The sequence below is a fragment of the Agelaius phoeniceus genome, chromosome 2 (genome assembly GCF_051311805.1).
Source record: "Agelaius phoeniceus isolate bAgePho1 chromosome 2, bAgePho1.hap1, whole genome shotgun sequence".
Lineage (NCBI taxonomy): Eukaryota > Metazoa > Chordata > Aves > Passeriformes > Icteridae > Agelaius > Agelaius phoeniceus.
In genome coordinates, this window is record NC_135266.1 from 40,245,402 (window position 1) to 40,272,425 (window position 27,024).

Consider the following 27,024-nt stretch of genomic DNA (forward strand, 5'->3'; position numbering starts at 1 on the left):
GAGGGACCGCCAGACTTTCCCATGAGCTTGCTTTAAATATTTAGGTAGCAGCTGTCTCTTGATCACCGATGAACTTTAAAATTCGCAGAGTAAAATCTCAACAAACAATTCTGTTAAGACAGACTTTCTGAAAGAGTCTACAAAAAAAACCCCCACTATTTTTAAAGCATCTTAGCACCACCAGTTAAACTGACACAGCAAACCCATTGTGTTTTGCACCAGTTTTGTTTTGCTCTATACAGCTGTGTTTTCACAGATGCAAAACCATGTGTCTTCAGCAAAAGGTCTACTCTTCCCTTCAGATGTGAGTGAAGATCAAAGGTTCAAACACAGAAATACAAGCTCCTTTTCCCTTTGGAACGTGTTTTTATTTTTTGCAGTGGCTCTACACCAGAATTTCCATCTGTTGTCCTTATGCAGTGTACAGGTTAACCTTAACAGCCGGGTTTGTGACGCTGTTATCTCAACCCAGAAGCACAGAGATGAATCACTCTCGTATGTAGGCTCTGAACATCTCACAGAGCAGCACAAGCAGAGCTGCCTCAGACAGACATCATTTCATGGAGGAGGAGGATCAAGGAGACTTGCTCCTTCCTTTCCAACAGAAAAATTAGGAATTTCCTGAATATTATATTAATATCTTCACACATAAAATTGTCTAGCCCTAATTTCTGTTGCAATAGTACATTGTGATTCCTTTAAATGGCAGCGTCTCAATGTGTAACACAGAAGACTTCGGCCTATGGCTTTTAGACAGTGTTACTTGACATTTTATCTCTGCTTCTCCATCAGGCCGGCCGGAATTAATGTTTTACTGGAATCAAGAATGGCTTGGTTTGGAAGGGACATAAGAGATCCTGGCTGGTTGGAAAGAGCCCTGTGTTGCTGCTGTTTCTGCGACTGGCAGGGAACAATTACCTATACTTCACAATACCGCGGCATTTAATAAATTAATAAATTAACAAATAGGGAGATGAAGAGTAAAGCGCTGGCGGCAGCTGTGCCCGGAGAGCAGCACTGAGGTGCCGGCAGAAGCTGCGGGCTCCGAGCAGGCCCCGGGCCGGGCGCGGTCGCTCCGCCGGGCCGGCACTGCCATCTAGCGGCACCCCCTGCCCACAGGGCCGGGCCCACACCGAGCCGCGGACACCTCCGCTCCTCGGCCTGCAAAACAACCAGAGGCTGCGACAAGACAGCCCCGAAGCTGCAGGTGAGGTGCGGGACAGGGTCCGTGCCCCGTCCGGAGTGAGGCAAGCCCCGGCGAGGAGCTGGAGCAGCCCCCGGCTGCCTCTCAGCACCGCACAGCTGCGCAGGTGTTTATGGCGCCGCCGTGCCCCAGTTCACACTGTTCCAGGTGTGGGGCGCACACGGAGCCAAAAGAGGAGTCGGCATCGCAGCTGCCACCACCGAGGTCACTGGGGCGGCCGATGGCCGCCGCGGCCCCGCCGTGCTCTCGGCAGCACTCTTGCCGTCAGGAGAAGCCACAGCTGGCGTCCCCGAGGCGTGTTGCTTTATGCACACCGTGCCTGTGCCACTTTGGCAGAGGCTCGCCTGAACCCTGGTGTACAGTGCGGGCAGCTGGGCTGCTCGGCACTTATAACAGGCTGGGTAAGTTCCTGGCCCCATGTAAAGCAAAGGCAGTGCCATGATTTCACCCATTGCAGAGACTCCTCACCAGACCGAAATGTCAGGTGTTGGGCCCCACTCCTGAAAAGCAGGGCTGGTGGGGGCACAGCCCAGCACCTCTGGGCACAAGGCAAAGGGCAACCCTGGCATCACACCAGCCCACGCCAGCTGCTCCTCGTGGAATTCCAGCCACATGGCGTGGGCAGCCTGCTGGGGTGGGAGCATCATCATCAGAGCTGGACCCTCGTTCCGTTTGCAGCTTTGGCAGCTAGGATTGCTACCAGAGGATAGATGCCCCTGCCCACGGTGATGGGAATCTTGTCCGAACTCCCCCTTATGCAGTGGCAGCTCTGTGATAGCAGGATGCACACCAACCCCCTCCTTCCACAGCATGCCTTCCCTGGAGCAGCCCAGCAAGTGCAAATCTGCACATTTTATGGGCCTGCATTGAAGGCACATAAGGCTTTGGATTAGACTTGCTCAGTACTTTAATGAGTATTAAATTAGCTTTGGCAGCAGCAGAAACCCCCAAAAGCATGCTATGCAAATTACTCACTTTGAGAAAAACACACGCCAATGTTGTTATTTGGAGAAACCAGCACAATCATGGAAGAATAGCTCATCAGTAACTCTTCCTTTGAAAAACATCTCCAATGAGCACAGTAGGATTTAATTTCTACTTTTTATTGGAGAAAAAAAAATCAACAGTTAATAGACTTTAGCATTGGCAAAGGTAATTGCCAAGTACAGCTTTTGTGAAGTTCAGCCCTTCTTGTTTTCTTCTGCCTAAGTCCCTCTAAATATGCAGGACAAAGACAATGCCACAGTTCCAGAGCAGAAAAAGAGCGGAAATTAGTGTTTGCCAAGGAATCAGATGGACACCTGTATTTTTGTCACCAGATTTTCAAGTTCTTGTAAATCCTATAAAAAATACTTCTGTAAACCCCAGCATGTACTGCCATTTGCTACCAAAAATCAAATTTTACAAGTCTTTCAGAAAAGAGATTGCAAAAGGCATGCTCTTTGCTTACTCTGTGCACCTCCAGTTGTGGTTGGTTTTGCCCCTTATAGTAACAGCCAGTGTTGGGGGGAGCAGTAATTCCACATTTCACAAGGGGTATGACTTCAGCATTGTGTTTCCCATGACTGCTATGCAAACCAGAAGGGTACAGCCTTCAAACTGCTGCTACAGAATCTCATCCCTATCTTACTGCTGCTTACAAACAATCTCCAGGAGTACTCTAAAGCCATCACTCACTAGGACTGGTTGATTTTTTAATTTTAATTAAGAAAGAATAAGTTTAAAAACCCCAAACCCACTGTCAAAGCTATTTTGCTATTCCAGTCAAAATTGGGAGGCAAAGAAGTACAGGCATAGCCTGATCTATTGTTTTCATTTCACTGGCTGCCTATTTTCAAAAAGTCAACTAAATATAAAAATGGAAATAGGAAAATAAGAAAAAAAAAGGGAAGAGAGAGAAAGAAAGAAAAACAAAATGAAAGAAACCCATTAATTTTTCTTTAAACAACAGATATATCAAAAGGAAAAAAGCATCCTTTTCTGAAACACTGGATACTTTGCTTTATGTTTTTCAGTCAGCTTGAATGTTATCTAAACAGGAGCTTAGTAGAGATGTAGCACATCAGTCAGAGGATGAATTTGCTCTTCATGGAGACGTGTAAAGAACAAACACTTTTATTATGATGAGGTGTTTCCATTGACTGAGTACCCATGTGGGAGGAAAGCCTATGCAGTTCAGCTAGGGAGAGGGAGAAGAGGAACATGAAATGCTTTCCAGGGAGCTCTGTGCTAAGCAGAGGCCATAAAATGTATACCAGCAGGACACCTACTGCTTTCAGTGATTGAAGGCTGCAGGCAGACGTCCTCTTCTGAACCTAACCTGGGATGGCATCAATCTGGGGTGCTTGGGATCAGGCAGGCCGGATGCGATTGCTTCCGGAGCCGCGCTGCTGGGAAGGGGCTGCCTCAGTGCTGCCGTGAGCCCCATTAGTGTGTATTGAACTTCTCCCAGGCACACCTATGGGAGCCATCGCCTCTCCTGGAGCGGCACGGAGAGGGGAACAGTGCCACTCTCAACCTGCATGGCTGGATCCAAAGTGCACAGATATGACCTAGCTACCAGCTGCTGTTCCAGGACATCAGTTCCAGTTAACAAGCTCGAGATGAGCATTTTACTCCTAGGCCATGTTTTTGCACAAGCACAGTTTTGCTTGCTTTCTCTGCAATAATTAAAATTGAGCTGTGAATTCCCTTCTCTCACACAGATTCATTTTCATTTCAGTACCAATTAGTAAAGGCTCAGCTTTAGGGAAACTGTTGCACAGTCTAGCACCAAATGAAATTCCTCTGTTTCTTCTAATTCAAAAAGAAAGCCTTAGTGCCTCTTTGTTGTGAGAGCAACCTAGATCAGAGAAGTGACAACTCATCTTCACAAAGACAGTAATGTGAGAGCCCACTATCTGAACATGAGGTTGTAATTCAACATGATTAAACAGCCTTTTTGCTGTAGAAAGATGTAAACAATTGTTACAATCATGACACCCGTGTTTTTCCGCAATTGCAGACTTCTTGTGTGCTAATTTGTTAGTCCAACACTGTGGTGTTCCAATAGCAGGGGGTCTGCATCAGCAGTGCTGGTCTTTTTGTTATCAAAACCCGTCAAACCTCCACATTTAGTGAGCTCTGCACCTGAGCACTGGAGAGGGATATCATTGCCTACAGCTTGAATTCATTTTTCTAAAGTTCTGGAATTTGCAACCTAAGCAGACTGAAAAAATAGCCATGAAGTCTGCAGAAAGTTTTGTTTCTCCATTAGCACAGCAACATCATTCTCCACATTCAGCTTCCCTCATGGAAGTGGGCTATCTACTGTAGGATTGTATTGTAGCCTAAGTTGCCATATAGTTCTCAGTTTCAGTTGCATGCTATTCTCCTCCAAGCAGGGAAAGGAAATGCCATGGCTACATGTCCACTTTGGGGTAAATTTTGAGAGGTTTACAGTGCTAACAGGCAATTTCAGAGAGTGAGATTCTTCGGCAGCAGAAAGCATCAGATCACCTGCAATGGCCCTGCTGCACTTGGGCATCTTTAGTTGTAGAGATTCCCCCCATAAAAATAATCCAGAAGAAGTGTCATAGCTCCACCAATTATAACTCAGTTGTTAGACAGTAAATGGGACTCAAGCAGGCAGCAGCTCTGCTCATAGTGGGGGCTCAGACATTGTGAGGAAAAGCTGCAGCAGAAAGGGGCCCTAAGGGCACTGCAATCCCCATTTCCTTCCACTCCCTGCGGTCTTGTTTTCTGTCCCCGCTCTTAGGAGGACCAGGCTCCTGTCTCCTGCCCTGGCTCTGTGCTGAAGAAGCAGTATGGCAACCTCCCACCCATGGACAGCGCTGGGTATGGACCATGTTCTGCAGACAAAAGTGGCAGGGGTGGTGGCTCAGTGACCCCAGGCCCCTCAGAGGAGACAAAACACCTGTGCAGAAGACACCAACAGCGTATCAGTGCCCAGTATCTTGGTACCATATGCATATTGGTCAGTGAAATATTGCAGCACTACCTGCACATTGGCCCCATAGCTTGGTGCTCTCCAGCTTGGAAGTCATGCTGACAAACCATGGGGGATCCAGTATCTTTTCAGGCTAAAATCTCCTCTTAGCAATCTGCAAAAACCCCACTAAAATATTTCTGCAAATACTATGAGGCAAGCTAAGAGAAAGTTAAGAAATAGCCAATTTGACTTTTCTGTGTAATCCAAATTTTGCCCTCGGGGCACACAGTTTATGAAACTCTCTTCAATAATATATTCCTGCAGAGATGTTCTACAGGACAGACCTTAATCAGGACTGATAAGGAAGATTATTTTCTGTAGGAATGTGAGAGGTTTTTTATTTGTTTGTGTGTCCATTTTAAGGTTTTTTAAGGTCTTGCCCTCCCTGGTGGACACGCTGCTCACTAGCACACAGTTACATATTCACTGCATCTGAGGGGGATGATCCACAGAAGCCCAAGCATGACCTTTGAGGACAGTTCAAGAGACTCAACCAAAAGCGACTTTTTTACTGTAACCAATACTTGATTAACATTAATTACTTTGTTAACTAATTGGAGCAAGGATGGAAACTGGGTCTGCCCCCTACCAAGTGAATCCCTCTACCTATTCATCTAGAAAGTCATGGTTTAACCCATTACTGGCTAGTGCAGTGTTTTGAAAATACAGGCTTGAATAACCTCAAAAATAAAAATGAATTCATGCCATTGCTCCTTATCACTGAGCAACGTCTAAAGCAAGAGGACATTTCTGTCAACATTTTTGTTTCTGTCCTCTTCTGGAAGGGTCTTACCTAGTTAAGTCAAATTCCAAACTGCTTTTGGATACAGGAGTTTAGATGAGTGACTCTAATATAAGGGGCTAAGAGCTCTGAGTCTTGAGTAGAAGAAACAGCTTTCCTGAAAGCCACAGAAAGGATACTAAATCCATGAAAAGGCTGTGATTTAAGGAATGGTATTCTGCAGTACTTCCCCTTGTCTAGGTTTAGGTGATTCCCTGCTCACTTAGAAGGTAAGTATTTCCACCTCTTCTCAAGTCTAGTAAAGTCAACTGCTGTGATGGTCTGTGAGTCTTTTTAGAAGTTTCTACTTGGCACAGAATTAAAATTATTTGGATGTTCAAAAGTAAAAGAGTGGAGGTGAAGAGAGATCTATACTTTAACTGTAAGCTGACAATGAAGCACCCATATTTATGGGACACTCATGACTCTAGTCTCTGTATGACTTAGCTGAGTATTTGTAAAACAGAAGTATTACCAGCCCTTTTTATCATGAAGGTTTGCTGAAGATAAATTAATTAATGTTTGTTAAGCATTCAGATATTTATAGCAATAAGTGCCATAGAAAACCTCATAAGGAAATTACCAATTCTGTCTTCACAGCAGGGTTTCAATAGTGTGCAGTAAATAAGGCCTAGGGCTACACATTGAAAAATTAGGAGAAAACAAAATATTGAATAACTGCTCATTAACTCAGCATCGTCCATCTTGTTCACTAGCTGAGGCAGGGGTCCTGTGGAAAAAGCTATGTATGATCTTGATTTTAAAAGACTGTGCTACCAAGTAAATATATAAGGGGGCTGAACTTAACTGCACCAGCTATCTTAATTTTGACATTTCCTAACTCCTGAATATTTTACTCTCCAGCCTTAATGAAGCTGCTTTGAGCTGCTGCAAGACTTTGCCACCTCCCCTTATAAAAGAACACTTCTAAGAATGCTGTGTGTGGGGAGATACAGAGGCTGAAAGAATGCCAGAACCATAAAAGAAAACAATGTTAATAATATCAAAAGAGAACTTCAGCAAAATTTTGCCCCAGTCTTTTAAAAGGCAAGAAAATATCAGTGAATCAGCTTACATTTCACAACAATAGTATGCAGCCAATGGGAATTTCCAGAGGAAATGTGGTCAGAGAGAGTATTTACACACTGAAACCAGGTTTGGTCATCAGCATTCAACAACACAGCCTTCCATGCAGTTGCTTTCTCTATATCAAGATTTGGATGTGAACTAGAAGTTAAGTGCCTTTCCAAACATTAGGTGCTAGAAATCAAGATTACTTTAAATAAAACACTGAGAGCATTTAGAGCTTAAGGATTCCTTATCTGCAAGGGTCCATGGAAAAGGTGAGTGGAATATTAAGAATATGTTAAGAGCAGAGCAGGAGCATTGCCCTGGCAGGAGTGCTTCTGGGCAGCAGGAGGAGGACTGCACAGAACAGGCTGGAGGGAAGTTCATTCTTAGAGAGAGAAATTTGTGAGGACACACAGCAACAAAAATAGTTGTCTGTTGGACAGAAATCACCAAGCTCTAGCTGTGACTGCTGCAGCATCTAATGTGACAGTGGATTTATGTGACATCACCATAGCTAAAACAAGACAAAACAAAATTTAAAATAAATTGAATATGTAGCCTGAAAAAAAAAAGAAAGAGGAAATAAAATTGCCAAACAAATGTATATTCACCTATTGGCAAAGTCCAGTATGTTTTATGTTTTTTGCAAATACATAATCCCACAATGAGGTTTTTTTTTTTCAAAAAAGAAACGGGTTAGTTTAGGAAAAAAGACAAAACCAAACAACCCCAAACCCAAGACTTAACAAAATGTTACATGCTGATTTGCATAAAAAAGATTAGGTGGGAACACAGTGTATCTTGTGAAAAGAAAAGAAACTCTAAAAATAGTGTGCATAGTAACAAATTCAAAGCTATGAAAAGAAGGGGCAATGGGAAAATGGCATTTTTCATTCTTATGACGCTTTGCATTCATTAACTAAGGTTTTCTATTTTTTAGCTATTTTTTTCTTCCATCAAAAAAAAAGAAAGAAAAATTATGAGGAAACCAAAACATACTTGTCATGATGGTAAAATGTTAATTCTGCGAGAAACACTTGCTTATTCTTTCTATCTTGAATATATAAACCTGTGGGGAAAAATCTCAAGGATATTTTTAAACTGTGCACCATAAACGTTTTAACATTTGCTTGTTGAGGAAATTTTTGCAGTGAAAAGTTTCTCTAGAGAGATTATTTACAATATTAATTTAAGGCCTTACTTTGTAATTCCTCCTCAAAGGAAAAAAAATAAATCCCATTGGCTTCAGAGCAAGCAAATTTAATGCATATAATGAGATAACTGCAATGAAGATTCAAATGATACACTTTTGCCAGGGATTGTGTTTCTTTTGTACTACCTTTCCAGAATTATGCTAATTAAATGCTTACTAGAATGTCTTTCAATTAATTAACATATTCTCTCATATTCCTCATTTTACAATGGCTTTTAAAAATAATTAGGTATTAAATTCAAGATCCCAGGCACCTGATTCAGCAGCAGGTTGCATTGTGCTGAGCCACACAATTTCTTGTCTACACTAACAGTCATATGAGGAGTGAGGGAACTGTGCTGTCCATAGCTTTTTGGGGTTGGTTTTTTTTTTTTGGTCATATGTACTTTTTGTGGTGTGTCAGCCTTTAACTGGTCTTGGAAACCCAAGGGGGAAATCCCAGACAACCTGAAGCCAAGGGGGATCTTGCATTGCCTTCAGCCACCCTGTGATTCCATTTGCCTCAAAGCCTTTTCACTTCAGAGACTATGTTGCTTTTAGCAGCACCAGACACCGTCCCCAACCACCAGACAAGATGTTAAAGATTTCTTCAACTGGACTTCAGCCTTAACTGGTGTGACTGTCCAGCTTTTCACACAGCCAAGGTCAGCTTGGCAAAGCACCTGGCAACGTCAAAGCAAGCTCAAAGCAAGGCCTTCCTGGCCCCAGCCACTCCCAGCACACCATTGTCTTGGGCTGGTGGCAAAGCAGCCTCCGTGGCAATAAAGCAGTGCTGGCAGCACTGCAGCGTGCGGGGAGCGAGGCTGTGCAGGTAAAGCAGTGCTGGCAGCAGTGCAGTGTGCAGGGAGCAAGGCTGTGCAAGTAAAGCAGTGCTGGCAGCAGTGCAGCGTGCAGGGAGCAAGGCTGTGCAAGTAAAGCAGTGCTGGCAGCAGTGCAGCGTGCAGGGAGCAAGGCTGTGCAGGTAAAGCAGTGCTGGCAGCAGTGCAGCGTGCAGGGAGCAAGGCTGTGCAGGTAAAGAAGTGCTGGCAGCACTGCAGCATGCAGGGAGCAAGGCTGTGCAGGTAAAGCAGTGCTGGCAGCACTGCAGCGTGCAGGGAGCAAGGCTGTGCAGGTAAAGCAGTGCTGGCAGCAGTGCAGCATGCAGGGAGCAAGGCTGTGCAAGTAAAGCAGTGCTGGCAGCAGTGCAGCGTGCAGGGAGCAAGGCTGTGCAGGTAAAGCAGTGCTGGCAGCAGTGCAGCGTGCGGGGAGCAAGGCTGTGCAAGTAAAGCAGTGCTGGCAGCAGTGCAGCATGCAGGGAGAAAGGCTGCCCTGCATCACACTCGGCGCAGGCACACGCGGCCCCGTGCGCGCAGCCCGCTCCGCGCTCCAACGTGGACAGACTGAGGAGCATCTGTGCTGGGGGGATGTGGAACAAATAAGTAATTGCTGTTTTTACTAAGTAAAGCAGAAAATTACAGCATATTAACAGCCAAGTGTGTTTGTTGCCCAGGAAGAACCATTTGTGTTCCAGTTTGGGCTTTTTTACTCATCTGAAGTCTGTGCCTCAAAGCACATTAAAAACGTTTTAATTATTGTGAGTTTATGTTCTCATATGGATTTAAAGTGTATAAATATTATGGGGGATGGGGAGAGAAGAAAGTAAAATAAATACATTCAAGAAAATGTTGTGTATTTTTAGCATCCACTGTGGTGGATGCAGTTCTGAATTAGCACCTTAGAAAACATATAATTCTTTTTAGAGAGCATTTATTGCATTAAAAATGCGTCCTGGTTTATCAGACAAGTGTGTGGCTATGTGTATGTTCTCTTAGCCACATTCAGCTCTCTTCAAAAAGACATCCAGCAGAATAGCACTCTTTAGGGACAGTGTTTCAGGGTTGACAAGAACATTAAACCATATTATAATTATCTCTTCAATGAAAACACGGCTTTGTAGTGGAGGCAATGCATGGTCCTCAAGGCGAGTGTTATTAGGCTGTATGTGTTTTCTTGGAAGGAGATTCATGGAAAGAAAAAAGCTTTTAATTTACTGCAAGGAAAAAAATACAGAGTACATGTCATGCATAGCAAAAGGGATTTTACAAAGAAGGCACTAAGTTGAGTGCCTCACTTATCTTCAAGAATGCTTCTACATAATAAGTGTGGGGATCAGTTTAACACAAGCCACAATATAGATATAACACACACATACAATTCCCTGTGACCGTTCATATAGATAACTGCAAAAAAATTGTCTGTAATGTAAGGTAAATATAAAGCAATTGCCTCCTGTGACATAAATGGGTTCTGTCTCATTCTTTGAGAGGTCACCACTGAACAGAATACATTCTTATGGCAGTGCAGATAATAAAATCTGTTATTCTTAATGTGAATAGAAGGATTTTCCAAGCCATCTTCCACATTCAAAATACTGTTTTCTCAAATTAATCTGAAATTATAATGTAGGAGTTCTGAAACAGCAAGCAAAGTTACAAACTGCACCAAGAAGATTCTAATACGTTCATAAATGACAGTATTTAATATACATATCTTACACATACTATCCACACGTGCACATTTGGATTTATTTATTCACATTTAAAAAAAAGAATACTCTGGATTTTTAATACTTTTGTAAATGCCTGAATTATTTTAAACTAAGAATTTTCTTCTTGTTTGTGAAAATGAGATTGCAACTTTGTTTTTTTTAGCATGTTGGCAAGTGGATAGATTTAAATTCCTTAAAATTGAATTAACTAGAAGAAAGAAACTAATAATGCTAACCAACAGTTACATATATTCTGAACAAAGAAAACACCAACAATATTATGAAAATCTTGTGTTAATGGAGAATTAATTTTAAAGCTGTGGCATTTCAGTTGCGTGCAGGCAGGTCCAGGCACACGCAGGCATAAACACAAAAGACAACAGCCCCACTAAACAGCTACCAAAATATACCCAATTGGCCTAATAGTAGACACAACAGCTTGAGCATTTGTAGGAAAAAAAAGTCAGAAACTCACCAAATCTTGGTTTTAAAAGCATGCTAGGTATCCAGAGAGGGAGCATTCGGAACAGTCAATTACTTTCACATTTTGTCCCAGGACTTTAAAAGTTAAAGGCATAGTTCTGCCAATTGTGAGATGCCCCATCCAGCACAGACCACCCACAACTACTGATTTTCCATCTGGTGAACAAAACAGACATCTCCCTAATTATTTTTAAAAAGGTTTTTTTTTCTAACATACTTCTTTTATTTGTCTGTGACCTGGAACTTAATGGAAAACCTGGTAGATGCCAACCTCATTTCTTGTAATGAAGCATCTTATTTTCCCTACTTTAACCATGCTTATTTAAAGGCTATTTAATAGAAAGTTATTACCTAAGCTGATCTTTGATAGGACCTAAATTACTAAATAGTTTGAAATTAGAACAACTTTATATCAAACCCTAAATATTCTAGTTAATATTTAACTTGTTAAAAGACCTTCCCTTAAAGCAGCATATTAAAACAGGAAGCAATGAGGTTTACAGTCTCATATGCTGGGTTCCCATATTGCCAGTGTCAAAATTTATGCCTTTTTTCAGCAATATGGTTGCCATTGCCAGCACCACACTTATAAATGCCAACTGTAATTAAAATCTGGCACCTTATACAAGCATTAAACATGCTTACAGATTTAAAAAAAAAATCTTTATTTTAAAATACTCATTGCAGCATATGCAGGCTTAAAAAAAGTTCTTCTTCTGCCAGTTTTAGAAACATCACAGGAAAAAAATTTAAGGTCCAAGTTGTCCTGAAAATCGGTCCAGAGAAACCTAAATACTGTGCTAAATTTCACAGTGGATGTATTTGGGGGAGAGATGGCAAAATCTGAATTTTCACTTGAAAGGGGCTGCAAAGAAATAGTGTATTTAAAAGTCTGGAGCCTTGGCAGACACACAGGGCAGGTAACACACAGCCTTTATCTCAGCGCCCTTTACACTGGCGGTTACAGTTCAATAAAGATGTAAAGCCTCGTCGCTGTCGCGGTGAATGCCCAAGTAGGGCTGGGGATCCCACAGCCCAGTAAGGGAGGCTGCAAAGAACAGAGGCTGGGATGAACCCATAGCCTGTTCATCTTAATAGTTTTGGGGATGTAAACATGATCATCTGGGCTTTTCATCCTTTAAACACCCAACATTGGTGCATTGTTGTGCCTCCAGTAGTGAGCACCAGGCTGGGTGGCCAGTTAAGAACAATTCTCTCCCAGGCTTGTCAGCAACAGAAGTGATCAGCCTTGGGGAAGTTGGGGAGCTGGGGGAAACAGGCCATTCTACCCAGCAAAAAGTCCAGCATAAATTCCTTTTCTATTTACTAGCGTGCCACTTCTAAGTTACACAGCTCTCTTATGGACCTGCTGGAGATGAGGAACCCATGTTCATGAAAGCTCAAAACATAAAGAAGCTACCCAGGCACACAGCACCAGGTGCACAAATGGGGTGCTGCAGTACCCTGAGATTGCTTCTTGGTCTGGCAGCACTGCACCAAGCACTGGTCTGTACTGCTCCAGTCATTCACCTTGGCTAAGAGGTGAGGAAGAGTCATCCAGCCACACTGTCAAGTAAGTTGCTGGAGAAGGACCACCTCTCAGAAACTCAGCACCACCTGGGGACTCTGCTTGTGGGGAATTGCCAAAATGATTTTTAAACAGCAACTGAAAGCAGTGTTTTTTCAAAGCAATTTGATGACAGGTTACAAACTGGCATTTACAGGAACAGCTTCCAAAGTGACCAGTAGATGGAGAGGAACCATGGTGGCTCTGTCCCAGAGCTTGGGACACCATGGACCAAAGGCAGCAGGACTCAGCAGCGACTCTGCCGCAAAGGCGCGATGACCAAGATGCTCCATCGTGTCCTCTGTACCTCATTGTGCTGGTGCCTGAAGCAAGGTTTTCTCTCATAATCCTACCAGCAGAAGAGGTAATTAAATTTCATTGTGGGGTGTCCCATGTACCAAATGTTTATGGACAGGACTGAAAAATTGTATCCTCATATTTTTTGACATCGCTTTCTTGGCTGAATTCCTGAATCCTTATGTCAAGTTTGCACTGATGGTTAGGTTCACTTGCAGGTACTTCTGTTATTGATGACTTTCAGCAGGATTTAATCTTTCAAGACACTTTTCTTAAAAATAAACTACACTACCAAATGGGAAACCTTGAGTTAGATAATTAATTTGAAGCATGTTTTCCCATGTAAAGGTTTTAGTTATTTTCTTGGAGAAAGGTTAATTCTCAGTTTGCAACCACTAAAGTATGTTGCTTTGTAACTAAATATAGCTCTTACACTAAATTTGGCACTTCTTATTGCTAGCCAGAAGGACAGAGTAGCTTTGCTGATATATATTTAAACTTTTCTATACCTCATTATACATTTTTTCAGATTAATTTTACTGTTTTTATTAGAAAATCGTGTATGGCACAATTCTTATTTACTAGTTGATCTCTTTGTGTTTACTTAGGATTTATGTTTCTTTGGATGAAAACTGGAATACAATTTAAAACGTAATGGGATGGCTTATTGCTTGCATAGCACTATCTGAGAGAGGCTGGACTTGTAAAAAAAATTTGATTAGATTTAAAAATTTATCTATTAAAATAACTTAGTATTAGCTAGAATTAGCACCAATCTAGTATTTGGTCTTAATATCGTCCAATATTGTAGTATTAGCAAATCTAATCCTCTCATAATTAGCTTTTATTCACAGACTGGTAGAGAAGAACAAGCTTTTCTGCTTCTTTCAACTCCCAATTGGTCAAGTTTGAATAAATTAGTCATTTAACTGAGCTAATTGAATATATTGAAGAAAATATTCTCTTGGTACTTGCAGAGGAGGCCATTGATCTCAAAAGCCGACACAATACTTCAAACACTTTGGGCTTCCAGAGTTTAGATTTTGACTTTCATCAGCTGAATGGTTTGATCCACAACCTGGAAGCAATGTTTCTGTTTTGGCTGGGGGTGGGGGATTATTATTCAAACAGATTACAGTAAATTTAGAATTTGCTGTAATTTTATTAGGCAATTAGGCATATTTTTAAGAATAGATATACCCAGCATAAATTTTTGAAAACTGTTTTTCTTATTTATTTCTTGATCACAAAATTGTTGCCATCTCATTGATTTCAGCTCTCTGCTTATCATTTAGTTCCAGATTTTTTTTTTCCTTTAATGCAGGAATATACCAGCATTACCATTACTGGTGGCAGAAAGCAGCAAGACCTACATGTCATATATTTTATATAAAGATGCCAGAACATAATTTTTATCAGTTGTAAACAGGCTGCAAGTGGTCTGAAAAAGAATCTGACAGTGTCTAAAGTGCTAAAAATTTTCAATGTCTTTCCTTCGTAAACTAATTCCCTTCATGGTTGTGGAGTGAAGACATCCTGCAGGCCCCACTCTCCACACTGCAGACCTTGTCAGGCATTGCAACAGATCAATCTGGCAAGGGGTCAGAATTCCTTTTGCTGAAGCCAAGGCCTCTCAACATATTTGCAGTCTGCAATACCAGAAAGGCCCAAACTATTGCTGGTTTGCCCCAGCAAGTTTATGCTTAGGTTCAAAACCATTTAATTTTGCCATTACCATTGCATAATCAATATCATTTTATACAGTCATAGATTACAATGCCAAACCTAAATGATCATGTCTATTTTTGTTTCTTAGATTCTGCCATTTGTTGGTCGTGTTTTCAGGTTAAAATACCATTTTCCAGGCAAAAGCAGTCAAAGAAGCTGATAAAAAATACCCAAAGCAAAAATGCCCAAAGAAATGCAGCCATTTGAGAGCACATTCATTTTCTGGTTTATGTTGTTCAGGAACACCAGTGCTGAGTTTCTGTGGGAAGACATGCTGCCAATGGCATGTGTCTTAGATGATGATACTGACATTAAAGACAAGGTTGACTTAACTGAGGTCTGTATCATTTCAGATATAATCAAAGGAAATCCATTGTGACTGCATAAAAACCACAGTGCACTTCAATTTTGTCTTAGAAATTACAAATCTGGAAATCCCAAGTCAACTTTCACACCCTCAATGTGTCCTTGTGCAAGTAATGTGTCACTGTGTTTTCCTTTTCTTTTGTTCTTTTATTTTTTAATTTGTTGTATATAAGAATGGTTCTATTCATTCCAAATTACTGGATCTAGGCAAGATTTTCCCTATTTTAAGGTTCTCTACTGGAATGAAAAGAAATGTTAGGAAATGCCACACCACTCTTTGGTAAGTCATTTTCATTTCTTTCCTACATTTACCTGGCCAGATGAATGTGAAATGGGGCTTGAGAGCACTCAAAAGGGAAGGAAGCATTGCTCAGGTTCTGTTTGGCAGAGAAGGTAAAGTATGTAGGTGGAAAGGAGCCCCTTTGATTTTTAGCTTTAGAAAGTTTATATCATCAAAAGCCCTAATGCCAGGCTTCCTACCTTCAGACAGATGTGATCCAATGCAACCAAACTTCTCGAGAGTCAAGAGTTTATGTAGATCCAGCATTGCAGACAAAAAAGAAACTTTTCCTCCTAAAATGAGACTCTTACTCCTTAGGTAGAGAAAGGGAGACAAAACCAAATTCAACCTGTACCTCTCTGTAGGGCACCATAGCCTTTACCCTAAGATGGGCACTGTTCAGCTGTGCTTCATGTGCTGTGGAAGCAACTGGTGTATACTGGTAAGCAAACAGCACACATATCAAACCATCCACACTGAAACACACAGATGTGCTTAAAGCATGACAAAAGTAAAGAAACTCGTGGCAAGAGAGGGACTGTCAAGCTGAAAGAGTGTAATAGGTGAGAAAACATACAACCAATAACAGAAACAAAAGGGGAGGGGAAAAAAGTCCCAGAGGAGCAGAGCCCAACCCACTGAGGAGATGGAGATTTTTGGCATCAGTCTGCCTTTTGTAGAGCAGTTACTGGCTCCACCAAAATTTGGCTGACAGACTTCCTTACAGCATGTGGATGTACCTTGCACAACAGACCTGCTGGACTGATGGGTGAGTAAAATTGTATGCAAGAGGGCAAGAGAAGAAAAATGCAGAAAGATAGAAGCTTTTCTTACCCAACACCCTTAACTTTCAGAACTTCATTCAGAAAATAACTAGAGAAGACTCCTGCAAAGACAAAACTGCAATCCAAGGGAAGGATCATCTTAGGAGGAAACTGCAGAATTATACCTTCTGGTTGATGTGATACCTGAACCAGCCAGGCTAAACTAGATACAGTGCTCTTCATCGTGAGATAACCTCTCTTGCAGCAGGCCACCACAAGAGGTTATCCTGTAGCTCTAGAAACATCAGCGTCACAATGTGTAAGAAAACAAAGCCTCTAATTAAAAATGGCATTGCACATTTTCATTATTTATGGGTACTGTGAAACATGTATCTCAAGGAGTAAGTTAAAGTAGGGCACAGAAGAACATGTGCCTTTGGAAAATCATGTACTACCTCTTCTGCACTGCTTCTGTGGGGAAGTACTGAAAAGCTCAACCCCACGGGTCTCGGGCAGAGGTGGCACATCAGGAGAAAATACCATCCATGCCGAGTTGTTTAACACAATGTCACATCTCTTTTCCTGTGAATTAAGCTAGAAAAATATTTACTCCATGGTTTGGAATCTGGCTGGAGGAGAGAGGGACTCCAGAGCAGCAGTCCCTGCTCAGAGCACCATTTCATTGGATTGCATCAGGTAAGTAGCAACTACAATTTTTTATTTTTCAACAGATGTTTGCTGGTTACAGTGAAAGTATCCAGAAAGGTCAAAAACTTGCATGTTCTTACAAATTAAACTGCCTTCTCAAACTCATCATTATTACTTATCTCTTCTAGGCTGAGAGAGGGCTATGTGGAAAAAAATCTTGGCTCTCCGTTGCCACTGAAGCAGTGCCAATAACAGACTGCAAAGGGGGTGCCCAACTGCAAACTTTTACAAGCCCTAAAAACTTATACATGAAATTTCAAAAACTGAAGATGGAATTACATGTTTTGTTTTGCACAATGCCTGTATCTACTTCTAATACTACTCTTTTCATAAAGCTACTGTTGTTCTCACCACACAGTACATCAAGAATCATTAAAATCTGAGGAAGTCCTGTTTGTTGTTTGACATGGTTTATCTAAGATAAATAATATCTATTTATCTAAGCTCACGTGTTCCCCAGGAGAAATGGCAACACATTAGTTCCCTCCTGCCCAAGCAAAATACAAACACTTTGTATTACATTACATTATATAATAAACTTTGGTAACCAGTACTTCCCTTCCCAAAAAACCACACATGTTGCCCTCTGCCTTTAGCAGGCACATGTGGGTTCCAACTGCCTGCCATTAAGTTTCAGCTTTTAAAACCTGCAAACAAATATACAGTAGAAGTTAAAATTATTCACTGCTGCTAAATTTGCTGTGTGTACTGCAGGAGGATAGTCTGAAAAAAACGTTAACAGTTCAACATTTAAACGAAAATGAACAAACTAATTAAAAAATAAAAAAGGGATGATTTTGAGTTTGCATTTTCGATCTGCTACATCTCATTTCTCCTCATTTAACTATCTGTCCATACTAAGAACACAATCAGCCAAGCCTTTGAGTGAACAGGATCAGTGAGATACCTTTTGGGACACAAAGTAATGGGAGCCTTTTATTTCTGTTCCAAGCGGTAAAGCTGCTGCAGGGTGAGGCAGGAGCAGGCAGCAAAGCCAGGGGGTGTGAAGGGGACTGGCCATTAACTTATCAGTTCCAGGCCTTAGCTTTCTAATTGACAACCTCAGGGCTACTTTCATCACTTGTCGACTTCAAACCCACACTCAATTTTTCCTTTAGATAATGATGCAACTATAACATAACGGTGTTTCTGACATATTGCAGCATGTAGCAGTAGGATGATTTCCTCAGTAGCTTAGTTTAACAGGAAAGTAAAAAAAAAACCCAACTGTTAAATGGTTTTCACATCTATCAACTACTAAAAAAAACCAGTCAGTCAGAAAACAGATTTTATACTTCCAGTATATCGAAGTCACTGTTTGGTGCTGACCCAACCCAAAGCACCTTCAATGCTTTAGTATCACTAGAGATTTAACAAAACAAGTGAATGGTTAAGGCAATAAGCCCATAAAACATGCATTCATATATAAAGCCTCAATAAAGCAACCTACAGAACTCAGAAATGTACTACAAGTCAGAGAACTTGAACAATAAATTCCCCAAAAATGTCATTAGAAATGTATTACTGATATGATATCTAGAAACCTTATGTCATTCACAAAGGAAATAGAGAAATAACAGGAATGCTGTAGAGGACACATCCCTACAGAGAGCCAGAAAAACCTGACTCACATCCCCCACAGAAATCTGAGTAGTGGCTGAAGGCTGCTGAGCCATTTACACAGAGTAAGGTCCTCAGGTAAGTATATTCATCACATTTGGATCACAAATTTAAAAAATACTAAATTTTGTCAAGTAACAGCATGTCCACAGGCAGCAAAGCACCTGGCTGTAACATAAACAGTCACATAACTGCCTTTTAATAGTGGTTACAAAGGTCTGAGTCCTGCAGTCGGCTCTGCAAAGGCCTGGGGTCACAATGAGCTCAGTGCAGTGTCTGGGGCCCTGAGCATGGCAATCCAACAAAAGCAGTGACAGAGAAAGAAATAATACTGATGTGCTTCCAAAGTGCAGCCATTCCACTGGCTCCTACGTGATCCACGGGCGGAGGGATCACACGCTGGATACCACACTGCACAGCCAGGTGCTGCTGGAATAGGTGTGCATAAGTTAGTTCCTAGGAGTGGAACTAATCCAGATTAACAAAGCAAAGACGCTGGAGGTAGACTTGATGTGCAGTCACCTCTTGTCTCCACTGGCATTTGGGCTCTGACAGTGCAAATGGGCACCCAGGTAACTTCAGCCACAGGACATTAATGTGGCCATGAATAGTTGGTTTATTCTGGCCTGACTGGAAGAGTTCAGCCCCAGCCATTTCAGATTACAGACATGGATGGCTCATTCCCGGCAGCAATTGCTATATATTGGTCATGAACTTTAAAACAACAGCTCCAGCTCTTATTTGAGGATTAACAGGGGAGCAGGTAAGGAAAGCAGTACCCACTCTGGGAAAAAACACTGGGCTCAGTGTTTCCTTGGGCTGCCTTTCAGGCATTCTAAATCCATAAAGCATATTGTGAATTTTGCAGATTACATTGCCTGTTCAGAATTGTAACAACGGCATATTACCATATCACCCCCTTTCAAGTGTTGAACATGCTGCTACTCCTTCTCAAGCAATAAGGAGGCAGGAGCTCTCCCTACAAAATGCCTGGCCCATGTCATGGGCCAAGGTCACTAGTTGCAAAATATTATTAAAAAGCCAGGACAGACTTATTTTATAGCCAAATTAACAGCTCAGCAAAACAGTGGGCTGTAACAGGGAAGACAGTAAGTCCAACAGCTGGGCAGTTCAACTGCTAAGGTTTTACTGGGATCACTGCCTGGGATGTTTTGGGGTTGTTATGGGAAAAGAGAGTTATCAACACAAGAAGTGTGAAAACTCAAGTTATTACATGAAATATTAAAGGCAGATGTTTTCCCATTTTTTTAAACCAACCCCCACCACCTTTGCAATTTTGCCACTCCAAGGCTGCAAGCAGCAGTAGAAACCGGTTCCTTTTCAGGGTTTGGAGCATGGGTTTTACAAGCCTGTTTTGCCTTTCTGCAGGCACTTTGAGCTTATAAATGGCACCTTTCAGTGTCCTGAATTACGAAGGGCAGCTAGTCCTGAATTCTCCTGTCGCTTAATGATCTCACATAAAATGAGGTCCACAAAACTTTTACTACCGCTGCAGTTCAACTTCGCAGGTGAAGAACCACCAGGGAAAGGATGTGGACATCTTTTGCTTTCCTAATTTTCCAGGTGCAAGAAAGTTTCCCACTTGCACTTGAACAATTAGTTACTCTCAAAGCAAGCCTGATCTAAATAAAAAGACTTCAGTATGTTCCCCTGATAAGCACTGAGAAAATCCAAGGGGAAACCACTTGAAAACAACACACAATAGCACCATATTTAGGTAAAAAATTTAGGTTAAAAAGACCCTATCTAAGTATTTATTAGTATTTTCTTTTGCACCTAATATTTTTCACTTATCACAACTAAGTATATCTGACACTCAAGGATTATAGATAATATTTAATTAAAACATTGATTGGTTCTGCTCTTATTCTGGTAATACTATCCAGTGTTTGAAAAACATACTGCACCTTAGCAGTATGAACAAAAAGTCAAAAGAAAGTCTTTCCAAAAAAAGAAAGGATTTTGTTTGTTACAAATTACTTCTGCATTTATATAAAGATTTAACGATTCATGGCATGCCAAATACAGTGCTAATGAGGTTTGAGTTGTGTTTTTCATTTTTGTTAGATTTTTTTTCTTGCTAAAAACAATTATTAGAGGCCATTCAAATACCACTGCATAAACCAGGAAACCTAGTAAAACTGCAGGTAAAATTGGTATTTTGTTTCAAGTATGGCTCAAGAGTCCAATTCACTTGTTGGTGAGCTGCATATTTCAAATAGCACCTACAACTCCTTCAAAAATGGAAGCCAGGTATGATGCTTTTAAAAAAAAACTATTTATAACATTCATTAATGAAAAACAAAAATTAAAGAGTGTAAGCTTACCATTTAATTCCTGCCATGCAAGGATGAACATCTTAGCCTTCCTGCTTTCTTCTCCACTTACCAATGAAAGGTAGATAAACAAGCAGAAATATAAGCTCTTAATTCTCAGCACCTCTTAGAGGACACTCGTGCCCATAGGAGCTTAAAAACCTTCCTGGGGAGCATTATTAATCTTGCTGCTAACAGCACAGAATTTTTAAAGCCTATTAAAACACCGTCTAGTCATAGACATGCAAGTCTTGCTTTTTAGTGACCTGGTTTCAAGAAACAAACAAAAAGTCTGGAAATTATGCCAAATTAACTTTCATCATTCAGTTACACGGATCACTGCCCACCTCTAACTACTAACTAGATACCAAACATCGTCCTTCAACAACAAACCTTGCCATCTACCACACAGAATAGTTTGAGCTGGAAAGGACCTTTAAAAGTCAGTTAGTCCAACACCCTGCCAAGGCTAGGGCCATCTACTATACCGATCAACTACTCCACATGTTGATGCTTCAGTCTAATGGAAACCCTGCTTTGACCTTGCTTCGTCCTTGACCTTGCTCTTCCACCTCTGCCTTTGGGCCTAGGAATATTTTCAGAAATCTGAAAATAATTCCAACTGCCTTCTTCCCAGGGTAGCACTCCTGCCTGGCTGCAGCCAAGCTGCTGCCCATTTACACCACTGCAAGTCAAGCCACTATTAATCCCTTGGACTTCAGTCTTCCAAGTAACATGTGCATTACTCCAAAGGCTTTCAGATGACTTTTTAACTGAAAACATCCAGGATGTTGGGGGTTTTAACAAATCATCATAGCTAGTGCCCAGCAGCTGATAAGGCTGAAGTTAATTAATGTTGCCAGGAAATAGAAATATAGCTGTGATGAACTAGTCTTGTTATGCCCATATTCAACATTTCCACTCCTTTCCTTGAAGAGCATTTCACCAACTTAACAAAAACTTAACAGAAACAAGCACAACCCCCGACCCAACAGGCTGGGCAGATGAAAGATATTCACACTAACTAACCCCGCTCTCCGGTTCACAAAAATCCCACTGACAATATCAAGAGTGGGGAATCAAACCCCTTTATTACCAAGTCCACAGCAGATAAAGCAGCAATTGTGCTTATACAGTAGTGGAAGTGTAGCTACAACATAGCGTGACAGCTTGTTAGTGTTGAAAATATATAAGCTCTTTGTAATTGTGCCTTTGGAATGCCATCTGTCTCGAATTAACGTCCACCTGGGATCATGTTTCGATGACCAATATGGACACATTACTGGAACTTTAAAACCTCGCTTTCTTTGTAATTGACATTTAAACTGTTTGAAGTTTCTCATTAAGTCCTTTTTTACAAATTAGGTGCAGATGTATAAAGCTAAATGTACAGTACTAAGGGAAATTAGGTCACATGAATGCTCAATAATAAAATGTATCAACTGCTTAAGTGCAATGAGTACATTAAAATTTAGAGATCAACTTTATGCCCCAAATTCTTCAAAGTTTCATCGTTCCCCTTTCATTGCTGCAGAGCCCCTGATGCCAACCATTTTTTAATTAAAAAGGCAGAGAAGAAGGCAGGTTTGGCCATGCCTGTCCCACAAAGACAGCCCTGTCCCACAAAGCTAGAGAAGGCAGGGCAAGCAGCCACAGAGATGCCCATTTCACAGGGACAGGCAAATCCTATTTACACCAGTGATGCTGGGAGATTTAAAGGGTACAGGGAGACCTGAGAAGTAAATATAGATCTGACCAGAAAATAAGGTAAAATATATGAAGGAGACTTGTTCAACATCCCAGGGCTAAGAAACCACAAGCTGACCTCAAGACCCATTTGCAGTCAAAGTTCTGCAGACCTGCTGTGCTCCTCAGCTTTGTGGGGTGGAAGAGGGAAGTGCATAAAAGGGTAGTGGCTGGAGAAACACCTCCATGCACAGCCCAGCTGACAAAATAAGGGCAAATTGAGTGTTTCCCCTTTCCAAACAAGGAGATTCAGAACTTGGGGAGGTGTGAGAAAGGGGTCCAGGAAAAACCACTACCAGAAACTCACATGATGTGCAGAGGACAGGAGGAGATACACAGGGGTTCATCAGCAGAAATTCTACAAAGCTCTTAGCATCAAGGGGCTTTTACCTGTCAGAATGGCTCTTAAGGAAAGAGACCTCAAGCCCAATCTCCCCAACAGGTATGAAAACTCCAGGGATCCCACTCACCCAGCCTTTATGAGTAGCCAAGAAATACTGCCCAAGTGTGTGAAAGCTCAATGATGGAAGGCAGTGAGCACCCACCAAGGGAACACACGCCCTCCTTTCCCATGCAGGCCTGGCACTGGAGACCTCAAGATGCCACCCTGCAGCTGGCAGTGTTTAAACTCAGTGCAGTCACACACACAGGTTTGGTGGAAGGTCCATTAACCTTCTCTTCTGGAGAAAGGTCTCTCACTCCAAGTTAGGACACCATCTACATAAAATGCTCAAATTCAAATCCTTTTGGCTAGGATTTTCAAATCCACAGCTAGCTCGTTGGTTCTGGAAACCACACCAGGATGCATACCCTGGCTCTCTGCTTGGAAGCATGGAGCTGCAATGGAAGAAGCAGTCTTCTCTAAAAGCTGCTAAACCAGACCAATACTGTCAACCAGATCTCTTTCTGTCTGCTTAGACTTCATCTGTGTGCTTAGACTACTCTTAAACAGAGTGTCTTCAGTACCACTACTTATTACAATGATTTTAAAAAGCTTTTCTGCTCACATCCCCTTAAAACCCTATTCTGGTAAGCTACTAAAACTCTTGGCAAAAGAAGTGTAAACTTTTAACTGGGTATGTTTCTGCTGCTTCTGATAAACACCCAGGCAACTCTGCTGTGAAATTGTCCATGCTTCTTGGTTGCAAGATGAACAGCAGGCCCCTACTGGTAGCAGAACAGGAGATTCTGGTTTCCTCATCCACAGGCTCTTTCTCCAGTGTTCACACACATCTTCAGTTCAAGGAGGAATTCAGATAAAAACTGTGTATTTTTAAAAGAAATAAAAATTGGACCATATGTAACCAATCTTCAACACCTGAGAGAGACTAAAACCTGACTGATATAACACAGCAAGATAAAAATATTTTTTCCGGGACAGGCCAGCCCAATTCATTTGCAAAAGGAATGAGACAGAGGAGTAACTCATTTTCCATGCATATCAAACAAGAAAGGCTGCTAAGGAAGATGTATTTGTACCCAGTTCTTTTTGCTCACACGTTACAAATACTGGCTTTCATTTGGGTAATGAGTCTGCAAGGGCAGGTACAGGAGCACACAGGACTGTCCAGAACAGCACAGGCTTTAGCAGACCAGTTGAGGTGCCAGTGGTGATTAGCTGGACACACCCAGCTTTGCACCCTGCTTCTCATTAGCATTAATTATCATACCTCTGCTGCTGCCAGGATGAAAACTGGCTTGGGCAGTAGTTTCACAGTCCTTCATGCCAACTGTGGAGTTGCCAGAGTGCACAACAGGGACCTTATTTGGCCCCATGTCTTCCTGCCAAGGGCAAAGGAGAGCAGAGACCTGGTTGAGCAGAAAGCTGGAGCAGAGTGAACAGGTAATACCTCCTTCACTCTAAGACCTCTCAATGTAACTTTAACCTGACAAAAATGTTTGAGTGAATTTGAAACACCAGAGCTAAGCTCAGTTTTGTAACGTGCTTCACCTGGCCTAGCAGTGATGGCTGATGGAACGCCCCATCCTACACACATTCCCTTGATGGAATGCCCTGACACACAGCCCAGAATGCAAGGTAGACTGAGGCTCCATCAGGTCCGCCCCAGAGACAGGATCACAGTGCCAGGGACTTGATTAGGGGTGCTCAGGGTGTCCCCAATGAGTGCCCTCCCCAGTGTGAGCTGCTATCAGGTTCTCACCCCACTAGCAACACAACAATATTCATTTCAGTGAACCAAAGTGACCTTGTAGAAAAGCAGACTCTGCACATGCAGCTCAACAATTCTGCCAGATAAAGTGTTTTTATCACTAGAAAGTCACACTTTCAAATAATTTTCACCCCGAGGCCATAATCTCAAAAGACACACTTAAAAATGTGTAGAACATAAAATGAGTGATTTTTTTTGATTGAGGTTAAGGAAAGAAATCCCTCACAGACATAACACTTTATTGATATTCTTGGTCACAGCTCTGCACACGCTGAACAGGATCAGCTACTGGTAAGGACCACAATTCATGTCTTTCCATTTAAACCCTGCAACAAAGAATAAAACTATTTCACAACTAACAAAAGAGAACCCGTTAATTTGCAACAATTTCAGCTCCCATTGTATTAGCACCCTCCAGTGTCCAATACATGAAAAACAACATCTCCACTAATTTACCAAGCAGACGCAGACTTGGAGCCTGAAACACAAGACACAGGAGTGGTGGACTCCTGGGAGGGAAGATGATGAGAATTGATGATGAGAAAAGAAACTCCCAATGCTAGAAATTTTAAATGACACAGGCAGAGTCTCTGAAGAAGATCTGACATGGGGTTAGTACTCGTCAGGCTCCTTTGATCCTAGCAGGCATGCCAGTGTCTGCACCTTTGGCACAACAGGCTCCACGTGCCCACACTGTATATTCCATACTCTGCAGCATTCCACTGAGATGTGGATGCTGCCTTTGACTGATTTAGTACAGGCATGTGGGTATGGATTTGTCTGGGGTATGCCATGTAAATGAATGCATGTAATAAAACCCTCTTGTACATGGGTGACGTGCGCTTGGCTGGCTGAGGGCAAACAGGTGACCTTGCTTCAATGTGCAATGCTCCTCTCTTACTGCATCATCACCAAGCAAAGAGAGAACAGCAAAAACAGCTGCACTTGCTACTAAAAAAACAGCTGGATGAAGGGTTTTTTTAACTTTTTCCAACACAAAAAATCCTTCACAGGCAGAGAGAGCCCAGTAGGCTCTGGAACATGGCAAATAAGAAAAACCAGCTCTGGGTACCTGCCTGATAATAACACAAATACTCGGTCCTCCTTTTCTGGGCAGCACTGCTTCCCCCCAGCCTCACAGGGGCAGCAGCACGCCCATGAAGGAGGAGGGCAGCAGCTGGAAAGGCAGCCACACCACATCGGAGGTACCTGCTGTAATTAGGGTCCCAGTCCAACAGCATGGCAGAGAGCTCTGTGGGACACAAGAGCTAATTAAATCCAATCTACGTGTTCATTGATTGTTGACACTTGAAGTCATCCCTGTATTTTCTCTCCCAAGTGCACACAGTGAGCAAGGACTCCTCATGCCTCATCTTGCTGTGGTCTCTGACTGTTTGGATACCCAAAATTCTGTGGTCTCTACCTGCCCAGTGGCCTCTTGGGCTCCACAGGAGCACTGATGACAAGGAGCAGTCAAATCCCACCACAGGGAGGTCATCACATCTTCTGGGAGTCATGCAAGGATGTTGTGATGCCTGGCAGCCATGTCCCAACCCACAGTAGCACCAGCCAAGGAAGCCCCTTCTGAGCCACAGCTGGAAGAGAGCAGCCTCACCATGGGCATGCAGGCAACCTCCTCTCCCAGCCCTGAACAGGTGCTGCATACACATAAATGTCATCACCCCTGCCCTCACACTGTGTAGATTCCTCTTCCCTCCACAGTATGAATAGTCACAATTCTTCATAACCAGAAATAGCAAGGCATAGCATTTATGATTCTACACCAATATGGGGGAAAGGGGATGAAAACGAGGGGAAAAAAAGGCATGTACGTGCATGCATCTTCCCCAGAAATTGGCTGTAAAAGCGTGCTGAAGGAGGCAGGCTGGAAAAATGACCCTGGGTGCTAGGCAGGACATTACTGTGGGCAGGAATGACTGACATGGACTCACTGGGCTCTTCAATGGGCCTCCAGCACAGCACAAAGCACTCCAGCTGTCCCTGAGGCTCCCCAAGAACACCAGCATCAATATTGCATGCTCACAGTAACATCTACGTTACAGCTTTACAGACCGCATAGGCTTTTGTCACTCAGCTATAAAATATTTACAGAACCACAGTCTCAGCAGAGATGGCGAGAATTTAAAGCTTTAAATATTGATAATAAAATG

At 42.2% G+C, this 27,024-nt stretch overlaps 1 protein-coding gene and 1 long non-coding RNA gene across 3 annotated transcripts in view; one reads left to right on the top strand and one right to left on the bottom strand.

The window, feature by feature from the left end:
* The window catches only part of CLYBL (citramalyl-CoA lyase), a 166,733-nt gene that overhangs the window by 138,516 nt on the left and 1,193 nt on the right, over window positions 1-27,024 (bottom strand). The window lies entirely within an intron of this gene.
* Window positions 14,460-17,330, top strand: LOC143693334 (uncharacterized). Its single transcript, XR_013180888.1, has 2 exons — window positions 14,460-16,968; window positions 17,109-17,330. It is a non-coding gene; the product is annotated as an uncharacterized LOC143693334 (long non-coding RNA).